General features: G+C 51.1%; 1 long non-coding RNA gene across 2 annotated transcripts; it reads right to left on the bottom strand.

Moving 5' to 3' along the window:
- Positions 1 to 8,613: 8,613 nt before the first annotated feature.
- LOC112581867 lies at positions 8,614 to 16,516 on the bottom strand. 2 transcript variants are annotated; one of them, XR_006548172.2, is made up of 3 exons: positions 16,379 to 16,516; positions 12,781 to 13,097; positions 8,614 to 9,155 (listed from the first exon to the last, which is right to left on the bottom strand). It is a non-coding gene; the product is annotated as an uncharacterized LOC112581867 (long non-coding RNA). The 2 variants fall into 2 exon arrangements; XR_003106537.3 differs by lacking the exon at positions 8,614 to 9,155 and having other exon boundaries at positions 12,751 to 13,097.
- Positions 16,517 to 16,540: the final 24 nt, after the last annotated feature.

Raw genomic sequence — 16,540 nt, 5'->3', positions numbered from 1 at the left:
TCCAACACCACAGTTCAAAAGCATCAATTCTTCGGCGCTCAGCCTTCTTCACAGTCCAACTCTCACATCCATACATGACCACAGGAAAAACCATAGCCTTGACTAGACGGACCTTTGTTGGCAAAGTAATGTCTCTGCTTTTGAATATGCTATCTAGGTTGGTCATAACTTTCCTTCCAAGGAGTAAGTGTCTTTTAATTTCATGGCTGCAGTCACCACCTGCAGTGATTTTGGAGCCCAGAAAAATAAAGTCTGACACTGTTTCCACTGTTTCCCCATCTATTTCCCATGAAGTGATGGGACCGGATGCCATGATCTTCGTTTTCTGAATGTTGAGCTTTAAGCCAACTCTTTCACTCTCCACTTTCACTTGCATCAAGAGGCTTTTGAGTTCCTCTTCACTTTCTGCCATAAAGGTGGTGTCATCTGCATATCTGAGGTTATTGACATTTCTCCCGGCAATCTTGATTCCAGCTTGTGTTTCTTCCAGCCCAGCGTTTCTCATGATGTACTCTGCATAGAAGTTAACTAAACAGGGTGACAATATACAGCCTTGACGTACTCCTTTTCCTATTTGGAACCAGTCTGTTGTTCCATGTCCAGTTCTAACTGTTGCTTCCTGACCTGCATACAATTTCTCAAGAGGCAGATCAGGTAGTCTGGTATTCCCATCTCTTTCAGCATTTTCCACAGTTTATTGTGATCCACACAGTCAAAGGCTTTGGCATAGTCCATAAAGCAGAAATAGATGCTTTTCTGCAAATCTCTTGCTTTTTCCACGATCCAGCAGATGTTGGCAATTTGATCTCTGGTTCCTCTGCCTTTTCTAAAACCAGCTTGAACATCAGGAAGTTCACGGTTCACATATTGCTGAAGCCTGGCTTGGAGAATTTTGAGCATCACTTTACTAGCATGTGAGATGAGTGCAATTGTGCGGTAGTTTGAGCATTCTTTGGCATTGCCTTTCTTTGGGATTGGAATGAAAACTGACCTTTTCCAGTCCTGTGGCCACTGCTGAGTTTTCCAACTTTGCTGGCATATTGAGTGCAGCACTTTCACAGCATCATCTTTCAGAATTTAAAATAGCTCAACTGGAATTCCGTCACCTCCACTAGCTTTGAAAGAGGGCTTCCCAGGTGGCGCTAGTGGTAAAGAATCTGCCCACCAATGCAGGTAGACATAAGAGACGTGGGTTCAATCCCTGGGTGGGGAAGGATCCCCTGGGGGAGAGCGTGGCAACCCACTCCAGTTCTTGCCTGGAGAATCCCATAGGCAGAGGAGCCTGGGGGGCTACAGTCCATAGAGTCACACAGAGTCAGACACGACTCAAGTGACTTAGCATGCAAGCACACACATACCCTGAATAGTGCATGAGACATACTCGAACTTAAAAAATATTTCTTATTTATGAATACTTTTTGGCCTGTCCCTGTTGTCTCTCTGGGCTGCTACCCTGTGAGTGTCCAGGGTGTTTGCAGAATGAATGCTAAGAATCAGGAGGAATGTAGGGACCCAGAAAGGGAGGTCACACAAGAGGAGGTCAGTGGGCCCCAGGAGGCAAGGGGGGATGAGGGAAGGGGGTTCAGGAAAGTGGTGGGGTTCAGGGAGGAGGACAGAGCCTCAAGGATGAGCATACAAGGTGGGGAGTGGTTCCGGGAGAGGGCAGGGTCATAGAAAGACACAGGGACCCAGCGGAAAAAGATGTCAGAAGGAGGTTCCAGGAGGAACCGGAGCTTAAGGAGGTAGAGGCTGTGAACGAGAAGGTTAGGGAAGTAAGGGGTGGGGGTGTGAGAAGGGGAGGGCTGCTCTGGAGGAATAGGAGTGGGGATCCTAAGGGTGAAGGGAAATCAGGGACAGAGGTGGTCGGAACCCAGCACCGCATGGAGCTGGCTTCCAAGGGAATGAATGGTGCTCAGGTAGCCTGATGGGAACTCAAGAGAACTAAGAGGGGCTGGGGCTCAGAGTGTAACTGCGGCCTCCCAGGCGCTGCCTTTGCCCACCTGGGCCTGGCTCCACACCTGTGGCTCCTCCTCTCTCCAACCCAGCCCTAGATTTGGGCGCCAGGCACCAAGCCCCCGCGGAGCCGGGGGAGGGGGTGTGTGGGGTGGGGTGGGGGCGGTTAAAGGTGATCGGGCAGAGCGGGTCGCAGACCGGGAGTGGCAGGCGCCTGAGCCCATAGCCCGGGTCACGGCTGCCCCACGGCCCGCCAGCTGGGTGAGCGGCTGCCACCCACGTGCTAAGGAGAGAAGGAGGCACCGGATCAAGGGGCAAAGGACATCCCAAGCAGGCGGGGAGGGCGGGGGCCCCGGCAGTGCCAGAGTCCACACCCACTGCTAAAAGCCCGGCCGGCGACGCAGCGTAGCGCACAGAGCCCTCTGCCGCCGGCGTAGAGAAGACACCGAGAGGCAGCGGCCGCGGCCCCGAGCATCCCGCGTGCGCCCCCGACGCCGCCCGGGGAGACCCGGTGGCCCTGGCTGGGCGCCACTCCGCCCGCAGATAGCGCGGAATCCAAGTAAGGGGCATGGAGGGGCAGGGGGGGACAGGTGCTTAGCCCGAGGGGAGTCGGAGCCTCGCTCACGCGGACCTTAGTCTCCCCACCCGTCAAAGAGGAAGGGGCGCTCCTATGGCTCTGCCGAGCATTAGGGGTTAATAGTCTCGCGAACCTGCCTGCCTCCCTGAAGTTCAGCTGCCTCGAGAAGGAGGCAATTTCATACCCTAGAGAAGGCTCGAGATAAGGATCGGAGAAGAGTTCATCCTGCTTCCCAGGCTCCCCACTGTCTCAGTCCCACCAGCTGGGTGGGACTGAATCTCCGGCCAGGGGTGAGGATGAGGGGAGAGGTCAGGTGCCCGGGGGCTCTCCAGGGAGCTGAGTGTGGGCCAGGAAGCAAGAGGAAGGACCTTCCCCCCTATTGTCGCCCCCTGCCCTGGGCAGGTGTGGGTGCCTGTAGAGAAGCTGGTTCCAGGTGGGCCGGTGGGTCAGGGACAAGGACCCAGACTTCTCCTGGCTGGACAGGGAGAAGCTGTGTGGATTCCCAGCCACCGGGCTTCTAGCCAACAGGCAGGAGCCAGGCAAGTGGTGCAAGGCACCCATGCTGGCTCCTACCGGCTTGGGAAGGAGCTTACCACCAGCTCCCCAGCCACCCTGTCCCCATCCCGGGTCTGCTGAGTCCATCTGCAGGGTCAGGAAGCCAAAGTCAGGCCTGGTCTCTTGTCTATGGCTGGCTGTGTGACCTTGGGCACGTTACCTCCTTTTTCTGGGCCTGGGTCTCCCTCTTGGGACTTAGGGAGGCTTGTTCCTGGGCCAATGGTATAGAAACAGGGACAGAATAAATTGGGGCCGCTTCAGAGGACCGGGCAGCCCCCTCCAAGCCAGGTGGGTCTCGTCCTTGCCAAGGGGGATTGATGTTGGAGGCTCAGCTGAATCAGGTGGCAGACGGGGCCAAGGATCTAGCCCCTGCTTCTCTCTTACCCAGATCCTCTCAACACCTGCTCAGATCCTCAAAAGAGGGGGCTGGGACTCTCAGGTCTGGGAACCTGAGCAGTGGGCTAAGGCCCACCCTAGGGAGGCTCAGCGCCTCAGCTTCAGGGCAGGGATGGCTCCTGGAGGAGAGGGAGAATCCCACTGAGGAGCTCTGAGCTGTGGCAGCCAGGAGTTCCCTCTTTTGCGAGGGTGATTCTTCTGACTGTGCCCCTCCACTCCCCCCTTTATCCCCTAAGTCAGTTCAGCCGCTCAGTCGTGTCTGACTCTTTGCGACCCCCTGAACTTCAGCATGCCAGGCCTCCCGTCCATCACCAACTCCCAGAGCTTGCTCAAACTCGTGTCCATTGAGTCGGTGATGCCATCCAACCATCTCCGCCGTCCCCTTCTCCTCCTGCCTTCAACCTTTCCCAGCGTCAGGGTCTTTCCCAATGAGTCAGTTCTTTGTATCAGGTGGCCAATGTATTACCCTTGTAAGGACACAGTCTATCTGAGACCTGGGCTCAGGGCTTGGGCGGGGATCAGGACTCAACCTGGGCCTAGGTGAGACGGCTGCTGGGAGCTGAGGTCAGGGCCCCACCTGGGGTCCTGGAATGCTGTGAATGAAACTGTCTGACACGGGTGCAGGTGACTTTTGTAAACTGAGGTGGATGGTAATAAGCACCGGCAAATGGAAGTGGGAGGGGCGGCTTTTTGGAGGCTCCATGACCTCACCTGTGAAAACACTCAGACTCCCCTCCCAGGGTCCTCCTTCTCAGGCTGCCCTTGACCCTGCTGCTGGCCCTGTGGTGGGCAAAAACAGGTTTTGGAGCTGTCAGGCCGGCAGAAGCCAACTTTAGGTCAATTCTCACTCCTTGATCAGGGCTGAAGAAGAGATTTGGGCTCGGATGTGAAGCAGAGGAAGGAGGCTTAAGGGAGCTGGGAGTTGGGGCAGGAACCAAAATTTCTTGTACACCTACTGTGTGACAGGTGTGCACCTACTGTGTGCTGGGCACTGTGTGGGGCTTTTCTGTCGCTGTTTCTTTCTAATAACCTGAGATGGAAAGGGTATTCTATCCACATTACCGATGAGGAAACACGCTCAGAAAAGTCAAGGCACTGGCTCAAGGTCAGGCAGGGCTGGGATTCAAACTCAGGCAGCCTAATTCCAAAGCTTCTATTCCCCTGCTGCCTCTGACTTTTCTCCAGGTGACCCTGTCCTCTCTGCTCATCTATAGATGACTCTGCTCATCTATAACCTGGGTCTAAGCATTCTTACCCGGACTGCTGGGCAACGTGAGTGTGTGTGTGTGTTTTGTATTCAAAACGCAGCACACTAGAAGGGGTGCGTTCATGGGTGCTCGTAGGTGTCCTCATGGCCTGTGCCCACCGCATCCATTTCCCCATCTGTCTTTCCTCCTCCTGAGATACAGGGACAGGAGGCAGCTCCCATTGTCTCTCCTTTCTGAGCTGACCTTAGGGCTTCCTAGGTGGTGCTAGTGGTAAAGAACCCACCTGCCAATGCAGGAGATGAAGAAGACTGTGGGTTTGATCCCTGGGTCAGGAAGATCTCCTGGAAGGGGGCATGGCAATCCATTCCAGTATTCTTGCCTGGAGAATCCCAAGGACAGAGGACCCTGGTAGGCTGCAGTCCATGGGGTCGCAAAGAATCAGACACGACTGAAGCGACTTTGTACGCACACGAGCTGACCTTGCATGGGGGACCCTGGCCGACCCCAGCAGGAAGGAACAGAGCATTCCTCCGGCAGGGCCTGGCACCAATAAGTAGGCGACGCATCCCTTTGGCTGGCCCTGGAGGTCAGCTGGCAGGTGGGTGGGCAAGTAATAGTCAGCTGCTGGGGGACCCCATCGGCTGTAAGACTCTGGGTGAAAAATGTGCCTCCCTGGGACCCCCTTTCTATGTCAGTCCAGGGGCCTGAAGCCCTGATGGAGCTGGTGAGGGGCCACAGCTGGTGTGACTCCCAGAGCTCCCCAGCACTGGAGGGGCCCGGGGACTCTAGGCAGGGCTGAGCTGTCTGTCACCCGTCCACAGCTGGTCTGACAAGGCTTTTTCCATCCCCAGGTCCCCTGGTGGAGGTTGTGCTCTGTGTCCTGGAGCACCTAGTTCTTTAACACCATGCCCAGAGGTGTTGGCTAGGAAGGAAGGAAAAAAGAAAGGGCAGGGGTGGGAGAGGCAGAGAGGGAACGAAGAAGGAAACCACACTTATCAGTGCCGACCACTGGCTGTCACTCACTTCATTTGATCCTCACAACAACCCCCTAAGGTAAATATAACATCATATCACACATCCATTTTATTTTTATTTTATCAACCTGGCTACACGGCATATGAGATCTCTGATCAGGGATTGAATCTCCATCCCTTGCATTGGAAGCCCAGAGTCTTAACCACTGGGCTGCCAGGGCCATCCTGCCACACCCATTTTAAAGATGAGAAACCAGTGCTCAAAACAATCGCTCCTTATACAGGGATCGCACTCAGAGCGGGGCCCAAAGTCACAGATCAGGTGCAGCTTGGGCACCACCATCCACAGCTCTGGGCCAGGGAGCCCCAGATGGGCCGGGCATCCTCTGGCCCTAATGTTTCCCAGCCAGGCAAGGATCTGAGGGGCCAGGAAGGTCTCAGCCTTGACGATGATTCCACCCCTCCAAGGTAGCCCCCTTTCTATTCTCCAGGGACTGACCCTGGGCCACACCAAGACTTCAACTTGGTACACACAGGTGGCCAGAAATGTACAAAGATGGAGATTGCACACCTGCTTCCCAGCTCTCTCTTTCCTCCTCTGTGGAATTGTCCCCATTCTACTTCTCCCAGCCTGCTCTTGCGAGACTCCAGTAATGCAGCATGGAGGTTCCAGAGCTGGCGGGGAAGAGGCCTGGCATGGTCACTGACGCACCATGCCGGTGGTCTGAGACAGCCCCTGAGCCGAACCAATCCCCACTCTCCCTCTGAGTAACACGAGGTCTGTGGCCCTCGCTGACCTACAATCTTCTAGATCATGGATATGAGTCTTGTGCAGCTGATGACACCCTGAACCCTGGAGAGTGTGGGGAGAAGGACTTGCCAATCCTTTGTTGACTCAGCAAGTATTCACAAAGCGCCTACTGTGTGCCGGCTGCCCCTTCCATCCTGGTATGTGCGCCTTCTGCTACTTGATGTTTTCAGGAGGTCAGATCAGCCCTCAGTGCCTCTGAGCAGCCCAGTGGAAGGACGCACTGGGACTCTGGCATCGGACACACACAGGTTCAAATCCAGGTGACACTACTCATTAACTGTACGACCTGGAACAACCGTCCTACTCTCTCTAACACATGTAAACAAACAACTCCAAGCCAGGCATGCTCTGTAAACTGGGAGCCATCAGCCCTAGGTGACACGTGGTTGAGTGTTGCTTAGACAAGAGACCCAGTGTTCAGAGCCTGGCAAGCCACTGGGAGGCCTGGTTGTGGTACACTGGGAAACAGATATACCTGGTTTTTGTCTCCGAGTTTCTAGCACACAGCACCTAAAACCCCTGGAACCTTCAGAGTCTTTTGTATGCTAATAGATGACTAGTGGCCCCTAGACAGTTTTGAGCTGGTCAGTAGGAAGATCAAGGCATGGTTAGAGAGTTGGAATTTCAGCTCCAGGGTTGTGGTGGGGGGACAGGGGCTGGAGATTGAGTTCAACCATCAAGAGCTAATGATTTGTTTTTATTTTCATTTCTACTTATTTATTTGGCTGCACCCAAGTCTTAGTTGTGGCACACAGGATCTTTAGTCTAGTTCCTGTGGGGATCTAGTTCCCTGACCAGGGGTCAAACCCAGGGTTCCTGCATTGGGAGCTTGGAGTCTTAGCCACTGGAGCGCCAGCAAGTCCCCAGGGTTATGCGATTTAATCAATCGTGCTTATGAAATGAAACCTCCATAAAAATCTCTAAATGAAGGAGTTCAGAGAGCTTCTGGGTTGGGGTACTGCGGGGAGTGGTGCACCAGGCGGGGGCATAGAAGCTCCGCATACCCCCTGCCCCCATACTTTGCCCTCTGCGTCTCTTCCATTTACGTCTCCTGAGTTCTCTCCTTTATGAAGAACTGCAAAATATAAGAGCTTTCCTGAGTCCTGTGAGCCTTTCTAACAAATGATGGAACCTCAGTCAGGGGTCAAGGATCCCCCTGTTTATAGCCAGTCGGTCAGTACCTCCGTGTCTGAAGCGGAGGCAGGCTTGTGGGACCGAGCCCTTAACTTGTGGGATCTGACACCAACTCCGGGTAGACAATGTCAGAGCTGAACTGAATTGGAGGACACCCAGCTGGTATTGGAGAACTGGAGAAGACATCGCGCATGTGGTGCCAGCAGTGTTGTGAGTACAAACTGCCCACTGACAAATGGCAGCCGTCGGCATTTTTACAGACAGACTCTTGGCATAGCGGCTCTTCTCGGTGAAGCAGCAGCTCCGGGCTGGCCCCCCTCCCTCACTCTGCTCTGATGCCAGTGGCACATTCTGCTCCCCTAGCTGTTCACAACATGCCAAGAGGCTGGGCTGCTTCTGCCCATGTTGCAAGGAGGGCAGCTGAGGCCCAGAGAGGGCAAACGGCTTGTGTGAGATGGCCCAGCCTCCCCAATGAGCCAACCTCCCGTCCTTGCGCCCTACAGAGAAGATGTCCCCATGGGGTCCAGAATGAGAATAAAGTGTCAGACAAGCTGTGTGGGAAGCTGCACCCCCCAGTGTCTGATCAGCCAAAACAGTGAGCCTTTTCTTTTTTTGAAGGGTCATGCCTCGAAGCTTGTGGGATCCTAGTTCCCCAATCAGGGATCAAACCCGGGCCCTTAATTCCGCAGGGAGCCTGTTTGGGTGGCTTTGATCTCTGGACTTCTGGGTCCTCAAGAAGAGGGGAGGGGGTTTCTCATGCCATATATATTTTGTATTTTAGTATTTATTTGACAGCATGTGGGATTTTAGTTGGCATCTAGTTCCCTGACCAAGGATCAAACCCGGGCCCCCTGTACTGGAAGCCCGGAGTCTTAGCCACTGGTTCACCAAGGAAGTCCCTCTCATGCCATCTTCTACTCCACTATCTCCTCTTGTTTTCTTTACTGTTTTGGAGGATTCCCCCCCTCCCCCCGCCCCGCCCCGGTTTCAAAAGCAATACACAGGTATTACTTAAAAATTTATTGAGATTTACAAAATAAATGTCTCCGTTACCCTACCCTCCACCAAAGACCACCTATGTCATCATATGGTACTTGTATGTCCAGACTTTTCTTCGTTTTTAATGTGCGTTTACTGTTGTTAATTTACTCAAATGGGATCGCATTTCTCATTTCTTTTTTTAATCAACATTGCATCTTCCCCTGTTTCTACATCTCTAGTGATGATGACAGCTAGCATTACTATGGAAGCATTTTACAGGTATTAATTCACTGAATCCTCATGAAAACTATGAGAGACGGATCCTATTATTATCCCTGTTTTACACATGAGGTTGTTAACAGCTACATAGTATTTCATGGTAGGGATTTATTAGAATTTATTCATCCATTCTCCGGTTTCTCAGTATTATAAGCAGTGCTGCCCGGAACGTCTTTGTACATCTTTGCACACTTATGGAGATATTTCATAGGACAGATTCCTACAGTTGAACTTGTTGGGTCAAAGAGTACCAACATTTTTGATGTAATAGATTTTGCCAAATGGTCCTGCAAAAATAGAATCCCGTGTTACTGGTCCGCCAGCAGAAGAGGGGAAAAGCTTGTAATCTGGCCCATGGCATTCCTGCCTCCTCCTGGCCTGGAATAGTGTTCTCTGGCTGCCGAGAAAGCATCCACAGTGCTGGATAAAGAAGTTTCTGGGCAGGGAATTCCCTGGCCAGCCAGTGATTGGGACTCCAAGCTCCCACTACCGAGGACCTGGGTTCAGTCCCTGGTTGGGGAACTAAGATCCCACAAGCTTCAAGGTGCAGCCAAAAAGAAAAAGAAAATTTCTGGGCTGATAACCCCTTCCCCCCGGTCCTGCCACAGGCCACTGTTTTCCTCCCCGCTCTCCCCCAGCTGGCCCTGCACACCAGCCACCTGCTCCCTGCCCTACTAGGGGCTGCATCCCTCTCCTCTCTACTATCCAGCTGTACTAGTGGGCCTTGCCTGGCCGCCCAGTAGCTAAGACTCCGTGCTGCCAACACAGGGGTTCTATACCTGGTCGGGGAACGAGATCCCACATGCTGCAACTAAGACCTGGCACAGCCAAATAAAAATTTTTTAAAGTATAATAATATGACCTTACTTGTAATATCACTAACTGTAAATACAGAAGCAGAAATTTTGTAAGCAAGAAGTGTATTTTTGCCAAGGGAAGTGACTTTTTTCATTCCTCCTACAATGAGACTCATATATATATATATATTTAAGATTTATTTTATTTGTTTGACTGCGTTGGGTCTTAGTTGCAGCACACAGACTTAGTTGCCCCATGGCATGTAGGATCTTAGTTCCCTGGCCAAGGATTGAACCTGCATCCCCTGAAGGCAGGTTCTTAACCACGGGACCACCAGGGAAGTCTGAGACTCATATTTTTTGATAGAACAATTGAGTGCTTCTGATATGAAAAATCATTCAGTCCCACTTCCTCACTTTGATGGAATATTTATCATATTTATCAATTTCCCCTTCGTGACTTGCTCACCCATTTTTCAGATATAGAAACTGAGACCCAGATAGGGGAAATGACTTTCCAACTTGCCACCGGTTAGAGACCCAGCTAAGACTCCTCTTTCTCTCACCTACCTCTCCATCCTCTATTCCCTCAACTCACTCAGTGATTTCTCCTCCTGCCACTACCTAGATGCCCAGTCTATTCCCAGGCCAGGCAGGCTTCTGTGAGGCTGCACGTGCAAACTTAAGCTCGCTCTCCCTTTTTAAAATTTTTGTGGCCGCACCAGGATCCTAGTTGCATCATGCAGGATCTAGTTCCCTGACCAGGGATCAAATCCAGGCCCCCTGTATTGGGAGCATGGAGTCTTAACTACTAGACCTCCAGGTAAGTCCCTTAGTCTCTCTTTTCAAAAACTTGTAAGTTCAACATCCATATAAAAACTGTTCATAAATGTCCAGTTCAGTGAATACTCACAATGAACATGCACGTTTCCTGAGCCCAGATAAAGAGACAAAATGTTAGTGGCCCCTTCTTGATCCCCTCTAGTGACCCCAAGGCTAAAACACAGCCTAACATCAGGGATTAGCCTTTTCTGGTAAGTGCATGCTAAGTCTGCCGAGTCAGTTGTATCTGACTCTGCGACCCTATGGACTGTAGCCTGCCAGGCCCCTCTGTCCACGGGGATTCTCCAGGCAAGAATACTGGAGTGGGTTGCCATGTTCTCCTCCAGGGGATCTTTCTGACCCAGGAAACCTGCATCTCTTACGTCTCCTGCATTGGCAGGCGGGTTCTTTACCACTAGTGCCACCTGGGAAGACCAGCCTGTTTTGGAGCTTTATATAAACGAAGCCTTACAGCATCTACACTTCCATGTCAGGCTGCTTTTGCTCAGCATGTTGTCAGTGAGATTCATCCATATGGTTGCATTTGGTAGTAGAGTGTTCATCTCTTTGCTGTGTTAAGACTCTGTCGTGTGTCTGCGCTGAGATATATCTATGCATTCGCCCGTTGATAAACATTTGCATTGTTTCCAGGATTGAGCTAATAAGGCTAATGCTGTTCTGAATAGTCTTGTACATGTCTTCTGGTGCACATATGCGCACATATCTGTGGAACTGCTGGGTCATAAGGTACACGGATGTTCAGCTCTGGTGGATACTGACTAATAGTTTTCCAAAACGATTGTGCCAAGTCACAGCGGTGGTGGCAGAGGAGGAGGTTCTGCACGCACTGCATCCTCACCAACAATTGCTTGTCTTTTTAAAAATTATTTATTTATTTGTCTGCACCGGGTCTTAGTTGCAGCACGTGGGATCTTCAATCCTCATTTCAGCATGTGAGATCTTTCAGCTGCAGCATGCAAACTCTTAGTTACCGCACATAGGATTCCCTGACCAGGGACCAGACCTGGGCCCCCTGCATTGGGAGCGTAGACCACCAGGGAAGTCTCTGTTAGTCCTTTTAATTTGAGAAATTGGGTATTTGGGAGTCAGGCTTCCCCCATCAGATTGCCTGGGATTGAATCCCATTCTTTTTACTCGTGACCTTCAGCAAAGCCTGTTTTTCTTGTCTACAAAATGAGTTGAAAGTCATGGGACTGTTAGAGAGATACCCTAGACCAAGCAGTTTAGGCTCCATAAACATTAGCTATTTATGGTTAATTCTCGTAACAACCTCTGAATCACTTCCCTTTCCAGAGCCTGAGTTTCCCCTTCTGTAAAATGGCAATGAAAATACGAACACACTCACATACGCACACAGTGGAGCAGATTACCAGTCAGTTAAATAATATATTAAATATATTTAAATATAAATTAAATATATTAAAGTACCTAATTTTTTTTTTTTTTGCTGAAATATAATACACTCACTGGGGCTTCCCAGGTGGTACTCGTGGTCATGCAGCGACCCGTGCAGGAGTCAGCTAGTGGTGCAGGTCATGCAGTGATCAGCTAGTGCCAACGCAGAAGACATGAAACTTGGGTTCAATCCTTGAGTCAGGAAGACCTCCTCCTGGAGGAGGGCATGGCAACCCACTCCAGTGTTCTTGCCTAGAGTATCCATTGACAGAGGAGCCTGGCAGGCTACAGTCCATGGGGTCACTAAGAGTCGGACACGACTGAAGAGACTTAGCACTCACGCATGTACCCTTTTTCACTGGCTCTTAGTATATTTATAAAGTTGTGCAAATATCACCACTATCTAATTCTGGAGTATTTTCAACACCTAAAGCGAAACCCTGTACCTGAAGTAGTCATTTTCCATTTTCCTACCCTATAGATATTAAAAGTGCCAGGGACTTCCCTGTTGGTCCAGTGGTTAAGATTCCATACTTCCAGTGCGGGTGGTATGGGTTTGATCCCTGGTCAGGGAACCAAGATCCCACCTTGAGGTGTGGCTAAAAATAAATAAATAAAAGTGCCAGATCTTTGCCTTTTTATGTTTTTTTAACTAAGCGAAATACTTAGCACTGGGACAGGCTCATCAGTTCAGTTCAGTCGCTCAGTCGTGTCTGACTCTTTGCGACCCCATGAATCGCAGCACGCCAGCCTGGACAGGCTCATAATGTGCACTTAATAAATGTTATCTATGTGTGTGGATGTGGATGGATGGATGGATAGATAGGGAGAGCACACTTAGTCTAGATAGATATAAACTCATTCATTCAGCAAATACCCATTTCCACATTTGCACTGGAGAAGAATATGGTCCGTGGTGAGTGAGATGTATCTTGCTTTCAGAGACGCTGCCATCTAGTGGGAAAGAGAGGCACGTGCATGTGAACCCAGGGCCGAATCAAACCGCAGTTGCAGCTGAACAAGAGTTGTGGTAACTTGGGGAAGACGCCAGAGTGGCACTTCTAGGATGGCTGAGCTTTGGGTGGCAGCCTCACAGGTGGAGGAACCTGGACTTCTTGAGTCAGATCTGGCTCTGTCTTTTCTCCGCTGGGGACCTTGAGCGACTGCTTCCCCTCTCCAAGCCTGTCTCTTCAACTGCAAAATGAACGTAGTGACACCTAACTTCAGTAGGTTGGAGATGATGTTTCAAAAGTGTTGGATGCAGGGACTCCCCTGGCAGTCCGGTGGTTAGTACTCCGAGATTTCACTGCTGAGGGTGCGGGTTCAGTCCCTGGTCTGGAACTAAGATCCCACAAGCCATGTGACACAGCCAAAAAAAAAAAAACAACAACTCCTTTTAAACGGTCAACAGATAGGTTGGAGGAGACTAGACAAGGTGAATGAAGCATATATCCAAGGCCTCAGCAAGGTTAAGACATTAGAACATTTTTTAAGTTTTAGTAATTGATACATACATTTTTTAAAATTGAAGATGTCATCATGGGAGAAGTCAGAATTTGTGGACTCCATTTTTTAAATTCAAATAAATGAATTTTTAAATTTTTTTCCAAAATTCATTTGGGTAACTGTTTTGTATTTTGGGAGTCAAGTTGTTTTTTGTTTTTTTAATTGAAGCATAGTTGATTTACAGTTTGTATTAGATTGTTAGGTGTACAGCAAAGTGATTGAGTTACACACACACACATACGGGCTTCCGAGGTGGCGTAGCAGTAAAGAATCTCCCTGCCAGTGCAAGAGATTTGGGTTCGATCCCTGGGTCGGGAAGATCCCCTGGAGAAGGAAATGGCAACCCACTCCAGTATTCTGCATGGGAGATCCCATGGAGAGAAGCCTGGTGGGCTACAGTCCATGGGGTTGCAAAAGAGTCGGACAGGACTTAGCGACTAAACAACAATAAAATATACACATACATACACACATATATTCTTTTTTCAGATTCTTTTCTGATACAGGTTATTACAAGATAATGAATATAGCTCTCCATACTATAAAGTAGGGTCTCGTTTATTGTGGACTTCCTTTTATTTCCTGCAGTGTTGTTTTGTTTTGAATTATGTGCAGAGGGATTATATTTTCAGTGTTCAGGCCTCAGGAGGACAGAGATGGGGTACAGATGTCTGTGGAGAGCCAACTGATGTCTGGGCAAAGAGAGAGGCATGAAGCAAAGCAGATAACCCACCTTAGTGAAAACTAGCTCAGGAGAAAGTTTCTTTTTTGGGCTATGCTGTGTAGCATGCAGGATCTTAGTTCCCCGACCAGGGATTGAACTGCAGTGGCAGCATGGAGTCTTAACTACTGGACCACCAGGGAAGCCCCCAGGGGAAAGTCTTCTGAGCCACAGAACACTACTCTTAGATTTTCTCCTGGGACAGGAGGTTGGAGGAGCATGGGAGTGTGAGCTGGAATGGTGATAGCAGGGACTCAGAACCAAGAGTGGTTCAAGTTGCAGGACCCTACGACATCACTGAATTCAACTTCCCCATTCCAGGTGGCTCAATGAGCAAAGAAAGTGAAAGTCACTCAGTCGTATCCAGCTCTGCAACAGCATGGACTATACAATCCATGGATTCTCTGGGCCAGAATACTGGAGTGGGTAGCCTTTCCCTTCTCCAGGGGATCCCCTGTCTTAGGGTCCTGGAACTTGAAACACTCTTGGTTCTAAGTCCCTGCTATCCTGCAATGCAGGAGACACAGGAGACCCAGGTTCGATCTCTGGGTTGGGAAGATCCCCTAGAGGAGGGGAGATCCCCTCCTCTCTAGATCCCCTAGTGAGTTGCATGCATGGCAACTCACTCCAGTATTCTTGCCTGGAGAATCCCATGGACTGAGGAGCCTGGCAGGCTATAGTCAATGGGGTCGCAAGGAGTCGGACACGATTGAAGTGAATGAGCAATACACTGAGCACATTTTACAGACAGATTCTCCGTAAGACACAGACTTGCCCAGGGTCATTCATGGAATTAGTGGCAGAGAAGGATCAATTCAGATGTCTGTTTTAGCTCAGTCAGTAAAGAATCTGCCTGCAATACAGGAGACCCAGGTTTGATCCCTGGGTCGGGAAGATCCCCTGGAGAAGGAAATGGCAACCCACTCCAGTATTCTTGCCTGGAGAATCCCATGGACAGAGGAGCCTGGTGGGTTACAGTCCATAGGGTCACAAAGAGTTGGACATGACTGAGCGACTAAATCACCACCTGAAGCGAGGAGGCTCCAAGGGAGAGGAGGCCCTGCTTCCCACCCCTAGCCCCACAGCGTGTCCCCCAAGTCCCTGGGTGCCCAGTGTGGGGGTTCAGATACTCCAGGACACAGTTTCACCTCAGGGCCCAGAGGCCAGAGGAGAAGTCAGACAGGCACATGAAGGATAATTCACTGAGCCAAGGATTCCAAAAGGACCATTTAGAGATGGCCCTCTCTCCAGAGGAGGGCAGGCTGAGGTGGGCACGTGAGGACCCACCTCCCCAGAATTTGGGAGAGGTGGGCAGGGAGAATCCACTCCCTGCAGAGAGCAGCAGGGAGGAAGTGGTGCAGGGTCGCTGGGGCTCCTGGGAACATGTGGTGACTGTTTGGCAGAGACAGAGGGAACCTGTCCAAGGGACGTGGTGGGTGGAAGGGCTGGCCTGTGACCAGCCTGGGTAACCATTTCAGCACCTGAAGCGGTCCCAGTGGCCCTCAGGGCACTGCCATTTGCTCAGGGAGCTGTGTGACCCTGCTATGGGCTGGAAGAAAGTGTGTGGGGAGCGTTGTCCAAGCCTTCAGCCCCCAACTGACCACATCCTCCCTTGGTCTGCCTGTGACTTAACATAGACCACACCCTCCGCAAAGTCAAGGGAGGTTAACATTTGCCTCCAGCCCTCACCGACTGCCTCGCCACCACCGCCAGCAGAGATGGCCCTGGGTGGGAAGCCTGGAATTCGTCCAGGCTTGTTTCCATGCCTGTGGATTCTGGTGGCCCCTCTGATGTGGGGTAAGAACCCACCCTGAAGGTTGTTAAAGGCGCCAGTGAGGTGACAGGTGTGAAATGCCTCAGACCAAACGGCCTAGTTTGTCTCTTCTGGGTGAGAACAGGGCCTTTAGAAACGAGAACACAAGCTGGACCACAGGGTCTGTGAAAGGAGGGGGCCCAGAGCGATGGGCTGCCTAGGGGGTGTTCAGGGGAGGGTGACCACGGCTCTCCTTTCCCCTTCACCACTGGTACGGACCCCGCGTGTCCAGGCAGGATTCACATTCGGGTAAACCACTCAGGACCTCTGGGCAGGTGCAGTGATGGTTACAATGATAACTGGAGGTATCTGGACTTTCCTGTGGGTCAGGCCACGCAACACTTGGTGCTTTCAGCTGTGTGAAGCACGGAGAGGGAGTGAATATGAGCCGGGAGGTCAGAAAGGGCAGGGGGTGAGTTAGATGAGAGGACTTACGGGAGGGCGACCCGGGGAGCAGGGATCCCTGGCACCGACGACTTTCTGGCTCAGGCGTGAACGACTCTTCTTGAGAGCCCTTTTGGTGACATAGGGGCGGTTCCACCAGGACTCCAGGCAGTCGTAACATAAGGAAGGACGGGAGAGGAGATAAGAGACCCC

Source organism: Bubalus bubalis, chromosome 24 (genome assembly GCF_019923935.1).
Source record: "Bubalus bubalis isolate 160015118507 breed Murrah chromosome 24, NDDB_SH_1, whole genome shotgun sequence".
Lineage (NCBI taxonomy): Eukaryota > Metazoa > Chordata > Mammalia > Artiodactyla > Bovidae > Bubalus > Bubalus bubalis.
This window is presented reverse-complemented; position numbering and strand designations above follow the sequence as displayed.